Source organism: Portunus trituberculatus, chromosome 41, assembly GCF_017591435.1.
Source record: "Portunus trituberculatus isolate SZX2019 chromosome 41, ASM1759143v1, whole genome shotgun sequence".
Classification (NCBI taxonomy): domain Eukaryota; kingdom Metazoa; phylum Arthropoda; class Malacostraca; order Decapoda; family Portunidae; genus Portunus; species Portunus trituberculatus.
The window spans coordinates 26,870,728-26,888,227 of record NC_059295.1 but is presented as its reverse complement, the minus strand read 5'-3'; the positions used below and the strand labels follow the sequence as shown (position 1 = coordinate 26,888,227).

General features: G+C 40.4%; 1 long non-coding RNA gene across 2 annotated transcripts in view; it reads right to left on the bottom strand.

Moving 5' to 3' along the window:
- LOC123516557 overlaps positions 1–17,500 on the bottom strand; it is a 198,158-nt gene that overhangs the window by 48,620 nt on the left and 132,038 nt on the right. For both annotated transcript variants that reach the window (XR_006678224.1, XR_006678225.1), the window contains one exon: positions 12,965–13,023. This is a non-coding gene — a long non-coding RNA (uncharacterized LOC123516557). The remainder of the gene's footprint in view (positions 1–12,964; positions 13,024–17,500) is intronic.

Here is a 17,500-nt window from a genome sequence, read left to right as displayed (position 1 = left end):
TACTACTACTACTACTACTACTATTACTACTACTACTACTGTTATCACAACCCCATAATTCTTGTACGTACAATATTTTACTGATCGAGGAGCAGAGTTAAAGAGAGGAGAGGAGAGGCATAAATCTCTCTCTCTCTCTCTCTCTCTCTCTCTCTCTCTCTCTTCATCACAAATTCCTCATCGTCACAATTCTCCGAGCACAAAACACACACGGAGTTGCAGAGACTGAATGTAACAAGGAGCGAGTCACTTTACTATCGCCTCTCAACTCTACTCAATTCGCTCATCCGGTAACAGGTCTCCGCTTTATTCTCTACCACCACTCCGGCACGCGTCAGACTTGTGTAGGATATGCGTGTGTAATGCGACACCCAAATAGCTGAGGGCGTGTATAATCTCTTCAGTACCAGAGCGTGTTTCCATATTCATTCTAGTTACTATTTGGTGATTTTCTGCAGCTTCAGGAACACATGCTAGGGGGGTTGGAATAGTAAAGATTTCGGCCATTTATCTTTTTGACCTTCATTGAGTCTTTCTAATGTATATAAAATCGATTTACTATACCACAAAAATCAAGGTAAAAATGTGTCTCGGTACTGAAGGGTTAATTAATCCAGCTGGCTCTCGTCACTCTGCCCTGTATTAAGTTAGCGTGGTGGTTCTGGACACGACGTACTCTGTAATTCAAATGGTTAGGAGAGATGAGCTTAGGTACTGATTCCTACCTTTCTCGTCATCATCTACAACATCCCTGACTCATATCTTTTTTTCATACTAAAGTCTTTTAACCCCTTCAGTAATGGGACGCACCTTTACCTTGAGTTTTGGATGTGATTAGACGATTTTATTTTTATGGAGGTCTGAAGATTAATGGCCATAGTTCCAGAAGTCTCGCAGCAATACTAAAATTATACTTGGCGGTGGTCAGGCCACATATTGACTATGTTGTACAATTCTGGTCCCCACATTATAGGAAGGATATAACTCTATTGAGGTCAGTGCTAAGGAGGATATCTAAAATGATACAGGGAATGAGTGATATTCCCTACGAAGCGAGACTGAAGAAACTCAACCTGCATTCCTTAGAGAGACGTAGGTTAAAAGGAGACCTGATAAAAGTATTTAAGTGGTATAAGGTTTTAACAAATGGGGCATGAATGTAGTTCTTAGGATCAGTAGAGGGGACAGAAACAAAAATAATGGGTTTAAACTTGAAAAATTTAGGTTTAGGAGAGAAATGGGAAGAAACTGGTTTTCAAACAGAGTGGTTGATGAGTGGAACGGTCTCAGTGGTCATGTAGTTAGGGCTGAGTCAATAGGGAACTTAAAAAAAATAAGATAAATTTATGGACGGGGATGATAGATAGAATTAAGTAGCTTTAATCACACGTACAGGGACTGCCACGTGTATACAGGCTTGGCGGTCTCTTGTATCTTCCCTCTTTTACGTTCTTATGTCTTCACTATTTTAATCCCCACATAAGTTTCAGAAGCTGTATAAAACCACAAAAACAGTAAGCAGAATGAATATGAAAACATGTTCTGGTCCTGATGAATGCAACAGAAGATGCTGAAGGGAAAAATCAACCGAAGGAGATTTGTACAAAGGGCGAGCTTACTGACACTCGGTAACTAGGAAGACAGTGAAGGAGAAGCAGTGCTGGTGATATGAAGCCTTTTGAATGTGTTAGTTATGAGTTTCCCTTTCATCCCGTACTGATGGTGACGTTTGTTTTGTCTTTAATGGTTTAATGGCCTTGGAGGGAATATTTTCAAAAGCTTCCTATATAATTAGTCGAGTTGTCGTGATTTTTCCCACTGATGATGCAGGATTTTTGTTAAACTATTGCCAAGGTCAGGAAAACACCCTTGAAAGTCTTAACCCCTTCAATACCTCTTTTTTATGGCCGAGGGCAACGAAAAATAAGAAAAATATGTCCACTAGATTGCAAGTTCCCGAAAAGATTAAGAGAGCTAGCCAAAAATCTGGGACGAATATCCTGAACTGCAAGGGACACATTTTTACCTTAAGATTTATGTACGATTAGATCATTTTATTAACATTACGAAGGGTCTATGGAGGTCAGAAGATTGATGGCAGCAGTCTTCATTATTTCAATCTCCCACTTAAGTTTATGAAGCTGTATAAAATCACCAAATAGCAAGCAGAATTAATATGGAAACGCGTCATGGTACTCAAGGGGTTAAAAGCTTATACAAGAGTCGTTTTAAATTATTCGAGGTAGAACTCCGTAATATTAGCGAGAAGAGGCTTATGGTTCGCTCCTTTGCTCTGGTACATCGCCACTTCAAAGGTACTGGAGGCGAAGTCTTTCACATTGGATTAAAGCTGAGATTCTTTTTTTTTTTTTTTATATAAGAGGAAGGAGAACTGCCAAGGAAAAAAAAAACTATATTAGAAAAAAGGCCCACTAGAATTGCAGTTTCCATGAAAGGTTAGAAAGAGTTAGTCAAAAGAAAGAGATTAGTCCAAGAGTTACCAGTTCGTTGACTATTTGGTTGACTATTGTGGTGGGCAATTGTTCATTCCTTCATGCATCCAGCCAGTCACTCCATCTGTCTGTCATGGAGTTAATCCCTCAGTTAACAAGAATTCCAGTCAGTCAATCGTGCAGTCAGTCAGTCAGTCATTTGGTCAGATACACGGTCAGTTATTCAGCCATTTGGTCAGATATATAGTCAGTTATTCAGGCATTTCATCAGATACGTAGATATGCAGTCAGTCAGTTAGTCAGTCAGTTAGTCAGTCATTCCATTCCATCAGTCAATCCTTCAGTCACTGACAGCTGATCACTAATAGTCAGTCACACAGTCTGTTTTCTTTACTTTCACTGTGTCTGCACTCATTATCAGCCTTCATTCCTCTTCCTCCTCGTCACGCTCTTACTCCTCCTCTTCCTCCTCCTCCTTCCAAGAAACAAGAGACGAGCTGCCTTCCCGCCGCCGCTTTGGGAGCACAAGACTTAGTGGTGTCATTGTAGCTGCTCCGTATCATGATAATCTTGAGAGGCACTCACGCGTTTATTTAGGCGTAACTCTGGTGTATAAACTCCATCTCGCGAGCTGCGCCCCTCCCAGTGCTCCTTAGTCCAAGAAATACTAGTACGACCGACTTATCCAAGGAACTGATGATTGAATTAATAAGGACAAGGATGATAAAAATGGAGTAATTGGGCTGCTTTCTCTGAAGATGAGGCCACTTGATCTCTCTCTCTCTCTCTCTCTCTCTCTCTCTCTCTCTCTCTCTCTCTCTCTCTCTTCACAGCAGCCTCTCATTTTCCTCATCAGCCCAAAACACTAACCATCCTAAAGAGGTCGAGCCTTCACAGCGTGGCCTGGTTATCAGCGAGACGCGTCACTCACAAAACAACAACACCGCCAATGGCACGTAAACAAGGACACAGCTGCTCTATGGAAACAAACCCTCCACTCCACCACTACCGCCACCACCACCACCACCACCACCACTCAAAGCTTTACTGTAAACATCTGAATAAAAAAAGAGAGCTGTAATGAAAACACTTTACAATGCGTACGTGGATGAATGGTAAAGGGAAGCTGGTAAATAGTTAATCCCTTTCACTAATGGGACACATTTTTACCCTGAGTTTTGGGTACGATTAGACCATTTTATTTACATTAGGATGGATCTATGGAGGTCAGAAGGTTAATGGCCACAGTCTCCACTATTCTAATCCCCAACATGAGTTTCTGAAGCTGTATAAAATCACCAAATAGTAAGCAGAATGAATATGGAAGCGCGTCATGATACTGAAGGGGTGAAAGACTGTTGCTTAGTGTGTGTGTGTGTGAGGAAGCACGAGAGACGAAGACAACGTGGTGGAGGAAGAGAAGAGAGGAGAATAGCGGAGAGGAGGAGGGAAGAGCAGGCGGGAGGGTGGGACTGTTGCTTATTCCAGCAGCTCCTAAATCTCTTCACTGCGATGTGGGACAGTCAACAATACTAATGCAATCTATGGAATCATTTACAAGACTGAAAAAAAAAGAATGAATGGATGTTTTTCTATTTCTAACCAGTGTGATGATGAATGTTTGGTGTTGCTCTAGAATCAACATTTCTTTGATTTTACTTGTGATTAAGGAAACATGTACTTATTGCAGTGTTAACCCCTTCAGTACCATGACGCGTTTCCCTATTCATTCTGCATACTATCTGGTGATTTTATACAGCTTCAGAAACTTATGTGGGGGATTACAATAGTGAAGACTGTGGCCATTAATCTTCTGACCTCCATAGACCCTTCCTAATGCCAATAAAATGGTCTAATCGTACACAAACCTCAAGGTAAAAATGTGTCTCAGTACTGAAGAGGTTAATAATGGAGAGAAATAACGTTAAAAATTTCATAGATTACAGAATACCTTGACATTCACTTTTTTTCGTGTTATATTCCCAGCTTAAAAACACACACACACACACACACACACACACACACACACACACACACACACACGTCGCTTGGCAGATACAAGATCCAGTTAATAGAGTATAGTACTGTCATAGATTGCCACTTCATCTTATAGCAGCAGCTAACAACACACACACACACACACACACACACACAGAGAGAGAGAGAGAGAGAGAGAGAGAGAGAGAGAGAGAGAGAGAGAGAGAGAGAGAGAGAGAGAGAGAGAGAGAGAGAGAGAGAGAGAGAGAGAGAGAGAGAGAGATACATTCAAGGTTTATGGAGCATCTTAACACTTCCATCACTTTTTCTCCTCCAAAGCTCACCAAATACCTGTAAAAAAATACCTTCACTTGACAAATACACGAGTCAGGAAGTAAAGTATAACATCACCAAACCTTCCCATTCCATTTTACAGGCGAGAACTAACCAACACACACACACACACACACACACACACACACACACACACACACACACACACACACACACAGAGTTATGAAACGAGTCACCACTTCTGTCACACTCTCCTCTCCAAACGCCATCACATGCCTCAGGGCGGAGGGTAAACGAGGGCGTGGCAGAAAGTGAAGATACTCCTACACAAGGCGAGGCGACGTGAACCCTCGTGAGACTGTTGGCTGCTGCGGCGTGGTCGTCAGGTGAGGCAAGTCATGATAGGTCGTTAGTGGGTCGTGAGGGAGGCAGGGAAGCAGATGGCGATGCAGGGGAGGAAGGAGGAGGAGGAGGAGGAGAGAAAGACATGGATGAGGGTGAAGTAAGATAGATAAAAAAGAGAGGCAAGGGATGAGAGTGGCAAGCAGGATCAGAGTGAAGGAGGAAGGAAAGGAGACTAGACAGGGCGAGACAAAGAGGAAGAGGAGGAGAACGAGGAGTGAAATACATGGGCGAGGGTGAAGTAAGACATACAGGACGAGAGGCTAGAGACAGAAATAGCAACGTGAAAGCGAGATAAGGAAGGAAGGAAGACAGACAGAGAGAGACAAAGAGACATAGACAGACAGACAGGAAGAGAAAGAGAGAGAGAGAGAGAGGAGCAGCAAGAGGCCGAGTGAGAGACACGGATGAGGGTGAAGGGAGACAGACAAGAAGAGAGGATAGGGACGAAACAGCAAACAGGATGAAAATGAAGCAAGGAGAGAAGGAGAGTGAGAGTGAGAGCGAGAGAGAGAGAGTGAGGCTAAGAGAGGGTGAGGGGACACGCGGAAGATTAGTGGTATGTCAGAGAGAAGCAGGAGGAAGAGGGGAAGTCAAAGGGGAACACGAGGAATGTGAAAAGGTAAGAGAAATAATGTTTTATGGAAATTATATAATGCACCGATGGAGAGTGGCGATATGACGGAGTTGTGAAGGACACTTACCTAAAATGAGAAGCGGGAAGACTGACTGAATGACTGACTGACTGACTAACTAACTGACTAACTGACTGACTGAATGAATGACTGACTGACTGACTGACTGACTGACTGGACTAACTGCGACATAATGAGAGGTAATGAGGCAAAGAGGAGAAAAAAGTGAATAAAGATAAAAAGAAAATGAATAAAAATACTGAAAAAAAAGATATATAGAGAGAAATGAATGTTTTAATGTGACACTTAGTGAAAATGAAGAGCGGAAAGAGCGAGAGCAAGAGCGAGAGAGAGAGAGAGAGAGAGAGAGAGAGAGAGAGAGAGAGAGAGAGAGAGAGAGAGAGAGAGAGAGATTACAACATAATTAGTGGTAATGAGACAAGTGAGGGAAAAAAAAGAAAGTGAATGAAACGAAACAGAAAGGAAATAAAGATGATACAAAAAAAAAAAAAAAAGCAAATTAACACACGGACCTTAAAAAAAAAAAAAAAAAAAAAAAAAAGGACACGGAACAAATGAGTCGATGAAATATGCAACGTTAATGAATATAAATGAAAAAAACGACAACAACAAAAGAAAGACTGAATAGACAGACAAGGACTATGAATAATGAAACAGGGCAAAAATGGATTCTCTCTCTCTCTCTCTCTCTCTCTCTCTCTCTCTCTCTCTCTCTCTCTCTCTCTCTCTCTCTCTCTCTGCCCTCTCACTGCCTCCTCTCATGTCTCTCTCTCTCTCTCTCTCTCTCTCTCTCTCTCTCTCTCTCTCTCTCTTCAAAACACGCCTCCTCACTCCTAAATTGTCCTCTCCTGCCACCTCTTTCGCCCTCTTCTCTACAACACTCTTCTCTTTTTGTCTGTTTTCCTCCTCCTCCTCCTCCTCCTCCTCCTCCTCCTTTTTTCTTCTGTTTCTGTTGTTGTTCTTCCTTTCTTCCTTCTTATTTTAGGTTTTATTGTGTAATTTAATTTAAAGTCTTGTAAGGGACAAAAATATGCTGCTGTTTGGTTCTCATTTGTTTCTTGATGTTTGTATTTATTCATTGTCTCCTGTTTGGTTCTTGTTTATTTCGTGTTTTTTTTTGTTTTTATTAATTTTCTCCTCCTCTTCCTCCTCTTCTTTTTTTTTTCTTCATCTTTCTCATTCTTCTTCTTCTTCTTCTTCTTTATCTCAGGTTTTTTTAATACGTTGTTTGTTCTTTTGTTTTCTCTTCCTCCTTGTCTTCCTTCTTTATCTTCTTGTCTTCTTCTTTTTCTCTTCTTCTTCTTCTTCTTCTCAGATTTTTGAATACGTTGTTTGTTCTTTTGTTTTCTCTTCCTCCTTGTCTTCCTTCTTTATCTTCTCCTCCTGTTCTTCTTCCTACTCCTCTTCCTCCTCCTCCTTTTTTTCTTCCTCCTTTCCTTCTCCTTTGCACATATGTACGTAAATCAGAATAAAATAGTGTGTAGATTTTAATTTGTTAGTTTTTTTCATTATTTGTGTTTTGTTAGTGTCTGTTTTCCTTCTTCACTTCCATTTGTTCCTCTTCTTTTGTTTCATCTTTGTCTTTCTTCACTCTCCTTCTGTATTCCTTGTCTCCCTTCGCCTTCCTCCTCCTCCTTCTACTTCTTCGTCTTCTTCTTCTTTTTTTCTTTTTTTTTCTTCTTCTTCTTCTTTTTCCTCCTCGTCCTTGTCCTCCTCTTCTTCCTCCTCCTTCTCTTCCTCCTTCTTGTTCTTCTCCTCCTCCTCCTCCTCCTCCTCCTCCTCCTCGTTCTCTATTCTTCCTCTTTCTCCTTTTACCTTCTATTTCTTCCTATCTTCTGTTTCTCCTCTTTCTCTTCTTCAGTGTCTTCTTCTTTCTTACAATTTTCCTTCTTTCCTCCTCCTCAACCTCCTCCTCCACCTCCTCCTCCTCCTCTTCCTCCTCCTCCTCTCCTCTCGTTCTCAGCTAAGCTCCGCCGATCCTAACGAGGGGACGAGGAGATGCTGTCGAAATGTATTATATCTTCTCTAGCTCCACCACCACCACCACTACCACCACCACAAGCAATCACTCTCTCTCTCTCTCTCTCTCTCTCTCTCTCTCTCTCTCTCTCTCTCTCTCTCTCTCTCTCTCTGTGAATCATAGCCTTCACTGGGGGCTTGGAGTACAGTGCCTCGCTCAAACGCCTCACAGAGTTTGACAATAATTCAACTCTCTCTCTCTCTCTCTCTCTCTCTCTCTCTCTCTCTCTCTCTCTCTCTCTCTCTCTCTCTCTCTTCTTTGTTAATTCTCCATTTTTATTCCTCTTTTTGTCTTTGTTACATTTTTTGGTTTCTTTACTTACTTATTCTATTTTCTTTACTCTCTCTCTCTCTCTCTCTCTCTCTCTCTCTCTCTGTTAATTTCCGTGTCTCAAGTGCGGTTTTCATGCCTCTTACCGTGAGTTTGTTGGTATATTCTTGAGAGAGAGAGAGAGAGAGAGAGAGAGAGAGAGAGAGAGAGAGAGAGAGAGAGAGAGAGAGAGAGAGAGAGAGAGAGAGAGAGAGAGAGAGAGAGAGAGTGGTGAGTGGCAGAATTAGAGGGTGTTGTGGTGGTGATGGTGGTGGCAGAATTAGGGGTAGTAGTAGTGGTGGTGGTGGTGTGGTGGTGGCAGTGGTGGTGGTGGTGGTGGTGGTGGTGGTGGTGGAGAAAGTGAGAGCAGGTGAGAGGGAACTTGACTGAGTGAGTGAGTGAGGAGAGTAAGTGAGGTCAACTCTCTCTCTCTCTCTCTCTGACTCTCACACTTACTCCGTCTTCTCGTCCTCCTCCTCCTCCTCCTCCTCCTCCTCCTCCTCCTCCTCCTCCTCCTCCTCCTCCTCCTCCTCCTCCTCCTCCTTCTTCTTCTCCCCTCCGTCATCGTCCTCTTCCTCCAATTCCTACTCCTCCTTCAACTCCTCCTCCTCCTCCTCCTCCTCCTCCTCCTCCTCCTCCTCCTCTTCCTCCTCCTCCTCCTCCTCTTCCAGTCGCTCTTGCGTTATGCCACATCACGAGAAAGATCAAAGGGAAGGGCGAGTATCTCTCTCTCTCTCTCTCTCTCTCTCTCTCTCTCTCTCTCTCTCTCTCTCTCTGTAATTAACTTCACCCTCGGGGACCACAGTAGCTCCGCCTCACTGGTTATACACAAGATACACCTCTTTGGCCCCTCTCGTCCCTCTCACTGCCTTCTCTTCCCTCTCAAAATCCCCCTCTCCTTTCCTCTCTACCTCCTAATACACCCCATTCACTCATTTTCTTATTCTCTATCCCACTCAATGTTTCTCTCTTCTTTATCTCTCTTTTTTCTCCTTTTCCTTTCCTCTCTATCTCCTAATACTTTCCACTCACTCATTTTCTTATTCTCTATTTCACTCAATATGTTTCTCTCATTTCTCTCTCTTTATCTCTTTTTTTCCCCACCTCATCATTTTCTTCTCCTGTACTCAATAACTCATAATGCATCACTAATTAATATTCTTCTATACCTACTAATACTTTCCTCTCACTCGGTATTCTCTATTCCACTTCAGTACGTATATTTCTCTCTCTTTAAGTCTCTCTTTCTTCCCACTCATCGTTTCCTTTTCCTTTACTCAGTACTTTCTAATGCATTCTTTATTATTATTTCCTCTATTCCTTCTAATACGTCCTCGCGTTCCTCATTCTTTCCTGTCTTTAAATCTCTCTTTTTTCCCCACTCATCATTTCCCTCTCCTCTGTTCAGTACTTTCTAAAGCATTCCTTATTATTATTTCCTCTATGCCTTCTAATACATCCTCTTCTCTATCCCACTATGTACATTCCTCAGATTTTCCTCTCTTTAAATCTCTCTTTTTTTTTTCCCACTTATCGTTTCCCTCTCCTCTATTCAGTACTTTCCAATGCATCTTCACTCATTTTCTCATCCCTCTCATCTTTCATTGCCGTCCTCTCCTCCATTCTGTGTCTATTTCTCCTCCCACTCACCTCCTCTCCTCTTCACCTCACTCGTATATCTTAGTGCCATTCATTGCCTGTTTCATTTAGCCTTCATTAAGTTCCTCTCCCCCCTCCTCCCCTCCCAAACACACGTAAACTTTTATTTCACTCTTCCCTTCTACTCTCCTCCATTCATCTCCCTCACGTTCCCCTTCTTTCCTCATCTCCTTCCCATTCATCTTCTAAGAACTTATAGCTCCTCCTCCTCCTCCTCTTCCTCCTTCTTCTTTTTCCCTTTCGGTACTATAACCCTCTAAGAAGTTCTCCGTTTTCTTTCATTTCTGACTCCTGTAACCTTCACACACACACACACACACCCAAAGTCTGAGAGAAATAATGCCACACAAACTTCTTCCCTCCCTTGCTCCTTCCCGCGTCCCATTCCTGCCCTGTCACTTCCCACGCGCAGGAGAGCCAACCAAGCGCATGTTTTTATCTATACTCCTCTCCACTCTTCTCTCCTCTCCACTCTCCTCCACTCCACACACTCGTCAGATTTTCAAGATATTCAAGAGCTCATTAGGAAGAAAACTGACTGACTCACTCACCAAGTCAAGAATGATTTGCTTGCTATCTGTTGCGTCTTTTATCTTACTCTTCATACTCTTCAGTTTTATTATTTTTTTCATCTTCTTTTCCTCTCTTATCGTCTACTTGGCTCTCTCCTTCTTTAATTTTCTTTTTTTTTCTTCTCTTTTTCCTCATCTTGTTCATCTTTTTTTTTTCCTTTCTTCTTTTTTTTCATCCTTTTCTCCACGTCCTCCTCTCCTCTCCTCTCTTCTCTTCTCTTCTCTCTCTCTCCCCTCCTCTCCTTCCTTCCCTTTTCTCCTCTTGCCCATTGGCTATGTTACAGAATGACAGACTAACACAATAAACAAGCGCTACCAAGAAGAAGATAGACAACAAAAGCATCAGTTGGCATTCTCCTACATCTGAAAGTCGTGAGAGGTAGAGAACTTTATGTAAGAGAGAGAAAAAAACTTATGACTTCCGAAAAAAAAAGACTAATGAATCTATAAACAAGAGTACCAGCAAGAAGACACAGACAAAAAACACCATTTGGCATTTTTATACATCAGTAAGTCTTGAAAGATGAGAGAGAGAAAGAGAGACATGACGTGCGAAAGAGAGAAAAAGAAAGATAAAAAGGGACTATATATATATATGTACTGGTACCAACAAAGCTACAAATGACAACAAATGGCAGACTTATGTAACTTCTGCAAATCCTGAAAGACGGAGGGGATGAAACTATAAACAGGTGAAATTGCCAAGACGTTCAAAGTAGCGGTGAGAAACCTATAGGAAAACTGAACCTGCATTGTTGTAGAGTGATCAAGACGAAAGATTCCAACGTAAGTGCTTTGAATGACGAAATGTGCGACTAACCTGATGGAAGCTTGACTAAAAGGAAAAGAAAAAACGCATCGGATTAAAGGATAGCTATATAACATGACTAAAAAAAAGAAAAGAAAAGAGAGAGAGAGAGAGAAGAGAGAGAGAGAGAGAGAGAGAGAGAGAGAGAGAGAGAGAGAGAGAGAGAGAGAGAGAGAGAGAGAGAGAGAGAGAGAGAGAGAGAGAGAGAGAGAGAGAAAGAAAAGAAAAATGAGTATCAAAATAAAGGGTTGTAACATGATACAGGTTCGATATAAAAAAAAAAAGAAAAGAGGAAAAAAGAAAGAAAAGAAAGGAAAACACCGGAATAAAGGACAGCTACGTAAAATGACAACGAAATCTGAAAAGGATGATGATATAAATTCGACAAAAAAAAAAAAAAAAGAAAAGAGGAAAAAGGAAAGAAAAAGGAAAAACTACCTCGGAATAAAAGAACATCCACATAACATGACAACGAAATCTGAAGTGGATCATGATGCAAATTCGACAAAAAAAAAAAAAAGAGGAAAAAAGGAAAATGACGATACAAATTCGACTAAAAAAAGAGGAAAAAGGGAAAATGACGATACAAATTCGTCTAAAAAAGAGGAAAAAAGGAAAATGATACAAATTAGACTAAAAAAGAGGAAAAAAGGAAAATGACGATACAAATTCGACAAAAAAAGGAAAAAAGGAAAATGATACAAATTAGACTAAAAAAAAAAGAGGAAAAAAAAAAAAAATCACCGCAAATGTGGAAGTGGACGATGATACATGTTCGACTGAAAAAAAGAAGAAAAAAGGAAAGAAAAAAAAAGAAAGAAAAAAAAAGCACACCAGAATAAAAGGACAGTTACGTAAAATGACAGCGAAATTTGAAACGGATGATGAAAAAGAGAGTGCCAGACAGAAAATTGTAAATCTACACCACGACAAAAAATAAACAATGAATTTTAATGAAATAAAGAACAATGGACTAAAGAAAAAGAAGTCATGGTACAGAGAGAGAGAGAGTGAAAAAAATGAGCCATGCACCTTCCATCACCATAATTAGCCCTTTTAATACTGGGACATATTTTTACCTTGTGATTTATGTACGATTAGACCATTTTATTGACATTGGAAAGTGTCTATGGAGGTCAGAAGCTTAATGGTCCACAGTCCTCACTATTTTAATCCCCACACATAAATTTTGGAGTTGTGTAAAATCACCAAAATAGTTAGCAGAATGAATATGGAAATTGTGTATGATTAGACGATTTTATTGAAGTTGAGAAGTGTCTATGGAAAAGATTAGTGGCCACAGTCTTCACGATCTTAATCCCCCACATATAAGTTTCTGAAATTGTGCAAAATCACCAAAATAGTAAGCAGAATGAATATGGAAATTGTGTATGATTAGACGATTTTATTGAAGTTGAGAAGTGTCTATGGAGAAGATTAGTGACCACAGTCTTCATGATCTTAATCCCCACATATAAGTTTCTGAAATTGTGCAAAATCACCAAAATAGTAAGCAGAATGAATATGGAAATGCGTCGTGGTAGTGAAGGGAATGAAATGACTTGGAATTGTTTTTGACTTTCTAATGACACACGGATAGGGAATCTCAGTTATTGAGGGAATCTTAGAACAAAATTTTTTACCATGACTCGAGAATAGAGATGAAAAATAAACTAACAACAATTTATATTTACATAGAAGACAAAGAAGAAAAAAACAACTAACAATAATGTCACTTCCTGCTTCAGACACACACACACACACACACACACACACACACACACACTTGCCACTTAGCTCGTCGTCTTTCTTACAAGGTGTTGGTGTAGTGGGGGTCATCGCTCCCTCTACCTCTCTTGCTCGTTCAAAGCACCTGGAATGAAAAGAGCGTGATTTAGATGTTTTGCTCCTTAGCAGGTGGTGGTGGTGACTGTGAGGCGGTGAAAGGTGGTTATGGTGATGATAATGAAGGCTTGTGGCGGTGGTGGCGGTGGTGGTGGTGGTGGTGGTGGCGTTGATGTTTTTGTCATATTAACAAGGAGAGGGTTGAATGTAGAGGGGATATAACACATGCACTGTACAAATGATAATAGTAACTGAACTGTAAGGAAATTTAGTAATACGAGTAACTGAATTGTAAGAAAGAAGCTTGGAATGTCAACCGATTAACCCCTTCAGTACCATGACGCGTTTTCGTATTGACTCTGGTTACTATTTTGTGATTTTGCACAGCTTTAGACTCTTATGTCCGGGATTAAAATAGTGACGACTCTGGCCTTTAATCTTCTCTCCTCCATGGACCCTTGGTAATCTAAAATAAAATCATTCAGTCATACTCGAAGTTCAAGGTAAAAAATGCCTCCCAGTACTGAAGAGGTTAAAGGAATTTCTATTGATATACTTACACATATACATTCATCGCACGTTAATGAGCATACAAAGGAAAAAAAAAAAACAATACATACCTAACAGAATGACAACCCAAAACTGTAAGAAGAAAAACTTGGAATATTATCAAATTAAAGGCATTTCTGTTGATATACTACACATAAACATTCATCGCACGTTAATGAGTATACAAAACTAAAAAAAAGAATAAATAAAACATACCATTACCTAACAGACTGACAACGCAGGAGTAACCGAACTGCAGGACGAAAACTTGGAATATCATCAACTTAAAGGCATTCCTATCAATACATTTCACCTATACGTTCGTTTATTGCAAAATTAACAAGCATATCAAGAAGAAGGTGTACCATCATGTAAAAGAATGACAACACAGCCATGGTAAATAAAGGCAGGACTGTTAGAAGGAGATGAGAGACACAGGTGAAGTCGTTACGAAGATAATTATTCTGGTTCTCAATACAAACATGCCTAGAATCTTGAAGTTATCACCAGAACCATAACATTCTCGATAACACCAGTACCTTCCACATCAGTCTGTTAGAAAAATAGTGACGATAAAGTGTCAATATGCTTGTAAATATGCTTCAATCTCTTCAGTACCATGGCAAGCTTCCATATTAATTCCAGTTACTATTTGGAGATTTCATACAGCTTCAGAAACTTATGTAGGGGATTAGAATAGTGAAGGTTCTAGCCATTAATCTTTCTGACCTCCATAGATCCTTCTAATTAAAATAAAATCGTCTAATCATAGCCCAAAAAATAAAGATAAATAATGCATCTTAGTACTGAAAGGATTAAGATGTTTTTGGCCAGGGTAGCATGGAACAGATGGCTAGGCAGTAAAGATAAGACGATTCCGAGAGTTACTTATCTGCAATGGATTTATATATAGATAACGGTGATGATAAAGGTGATAATAAGATCAAATATAGCCATAAATCATACCTTATTTCCCACTGTTATGTGTGCTGGTAATTATTTTTTTTCAATATTATACGGTTTAGCTTCTTTTTCCAGCGTGAACGACAGATAGATGGGCGAGGAGGAGCCTTCTGCAATAATAATGTCCCTTTTCGAATGCTGTAATAGTTGTCAGGGTGTGAAATAAAACAGCAAGGATTTAAATCGGAATTGCTGTATTTTTTTTATAGTCCATTTTGTATTCCTCCTTCCATTTCCTGTCCTTGATTATTACATTGTGTGTCTATGTGTGTGTGTGTGTGTGTGTGTGTGTGTGTGTGTGTGTGTGTGTGTGTGTGTGTGTGTGTGTGTGTGTGTGTGTGTGTGTGTGTGTGAATTCTTTTGCTCTTTACATATTAAAGTATCTCAGTTGCATATCCTGTCTAATAAACTTATTTCCGTGACATCTCTTGCTCCTCCTGTGGTGCAAATAGCAATCACACACACTCAGAACTGCCTGCTTGACTGGCTTTCTGGCTGGCTGACCCTCACGCGGCCAGATCGCATTGAGGTGGCATTAAGGAGGGCGAGAAGAGGATTAGAACACTTCTGAAGGAGGCGGAGGAGAAGAGGTGGAGAGAGAGAGAGAGAGAGAGAGAGAGAGAGAGAGAGAGAGAGAGAGAGAGAGAGAGAGAGAGAGAGAGAGAGAGAGAGAGAGAGAGAGAGAGAGAGAGACGCTGAGGTGAATGCACGATTTGCAGTTTCTATATTCCTTTTACGGTTTCTCCAAATATCTTGCTGCTATTATTGTTGTTATTGTAGTTGTTGTTGTTGTTGTTGTTGTTGTGGGTATAATAGTAATAGCAGTAGTAATAGTAGTAGTAGTAGTAGTAGTAGTAGTAGTAGTAGTAGTAGTAGTAGTAGTAGTAGTAGTAGTAGTAGTAGTAGTTGTTGTTGTTGTTGTTGATGTTGTTGTAGTGGTGGTGGTGGTATTGTTGTTGTTGTTGTTGTTGTTGTTGTTGTGGTGGTGGTGGTGGTGGTGGTGGTGATGGTGTTGTTGTTGTTGTTGTTGTTGTTGTTGTTGTTGTTGTTGTTGTTGTGGTGGTGGTGGTGGTACTGTTGTTGTTGGTATTTTTGTTGTTGTTTTTATTTTTGTTGTTGTTGTTATACAGGTTTGGTCCCTAATCGATGAATTTTGCAATCCCACTGAGATGACCAGCCAGGTTCTCACCATTAATGATGCAGAATCTTGTTTGTTAGTCTGTCTGTCGGTGCAATCACCAAAAAGAAAAGAAAAAAAAAAAAAAAAAAAAAAAAACAAACAAACCTTGCTGAATTCAATTACTTCCACCAAAGCGAATACTATTAAAAGTTCCCGAGAGAAGACGACGCAACTTTTGACAATACGAATCGGAGTGTTTTGATAAATACTTTGATCTCTATGGGGGCAATTGGCGTTATTACCATGCTGTATTTTCCACATATACAGATTTTGCCTATTACTCTTTTCTCGAATAGATGAACAGATGAGAATATGAATCGGAGTGTTTGATAAATATTTTGATCTCTATGGAGGCAATTAACGTTATTATCATACTGTATTTCTCCACATATAGAAATTTTGCCTATTACTCCTTTCTCGAATAGATGAACAGAGAGGCTTCAACACATTTATCCCCACACTTTTCTGAAGGGGCCTAACTCTCTCTAACTTGCAAGGGGCACTGGCCTTTTTATTTTCGTTTTATATTTCCACACTCAGAAATTTTGTCTATTACTCTTTTCACGAATAGCTGAACAGAGAGGCTTCAATACATTTATTCCCCCACTTTTTTTTTTTTTGGCTAACTCTCTCTAACCTGCAAGATGGCTGGCAACTAAGTGGGTCTTTTCTTTTCGTTTTATATTTTCACATACAGAAATTTTGCCTGTAACTTTTTTCAGGAATAGATGAACAGAGAGGTTTCAACACATTTATCCCCCTCTTTTTTTAGCTAACTCTCTCTAACTTGCACTGGGGACTGGCAACTAAGTAGGCCCTTTTTTTCCCCTCTTACATAAAAAAGATAAATGATCAAATATGAATAAAAATCTTCTAACTTGCAAGGGGACTGGCAAATAAGTGGACTTTATTTTATCGTTTTATGTTTCTTTTGGCCAATTTTCCTCTTACGTAAAAAAGGATAAATTATTATATATGAATAAAAATATAAGCTTCCTCTTACTACCACTACTACTACTACTACTACTATTACTACTATCACCTCGAGAACCCTTCCACTCACTCAACCCCTTCCCCTCTTCCCTAAGTCATCTCCTCCCTTTCTTTCCTCCCTCGGTCACCCCTCTCCCCTCTCTCTCTCTCTCTCTCTCTCTCTCTCTCTCTCCTCCCTCCGTCACCCATCGCTTCTTCCTCTTCCTCCCTTCCCCTCCTCTTTCGGTCATCCCCCTCCTCTATCCTCTCCCTCCCTCCGTCACCCCATCCCTCATCCTCTCCAGCCTCTCTCCTCCTCCAGCTCTCCAAGGCCAGGGCTCAAGGAGAAGGGAAACTGCATCTTTTTAATGGATTCTTGCAGCGTTCCAAATTGCGACTCTCAAGTGATGTATAATTTCATATATAAACATGTACATTTTTTCATTTTTTTTCTGAACTGCTTAAAAAGAAAAAGGAACGAGGCTGTTTATCAATCCCTATGTTTATCCCCTTCAATACTAGGACACATTCTTTTTTTTTTTACCTTGAGATTTGTGTACGATTAGATGATTTTATTGACATTAGGAAGGGTCTATGGAGGTCAGAAGATTAATGGCCACAGTCTTCACTATTTTTAATCTTCTCCCCCTTTCCCTCCCTAACACAAGAGTTTCTGAAGCTGTATAAAATCACCAAATAGTAAGTACAATCAATATGGAAACGCGTCATGGTACTGAAGTGGTTAATAATGTGTGTGTGTGTGTGTGTGTGTGTGTCTACGGTTGTTACAAAGCTGCACACACACTCCTCACAAAGTCAACACACTGCACGGGCCGGCGAG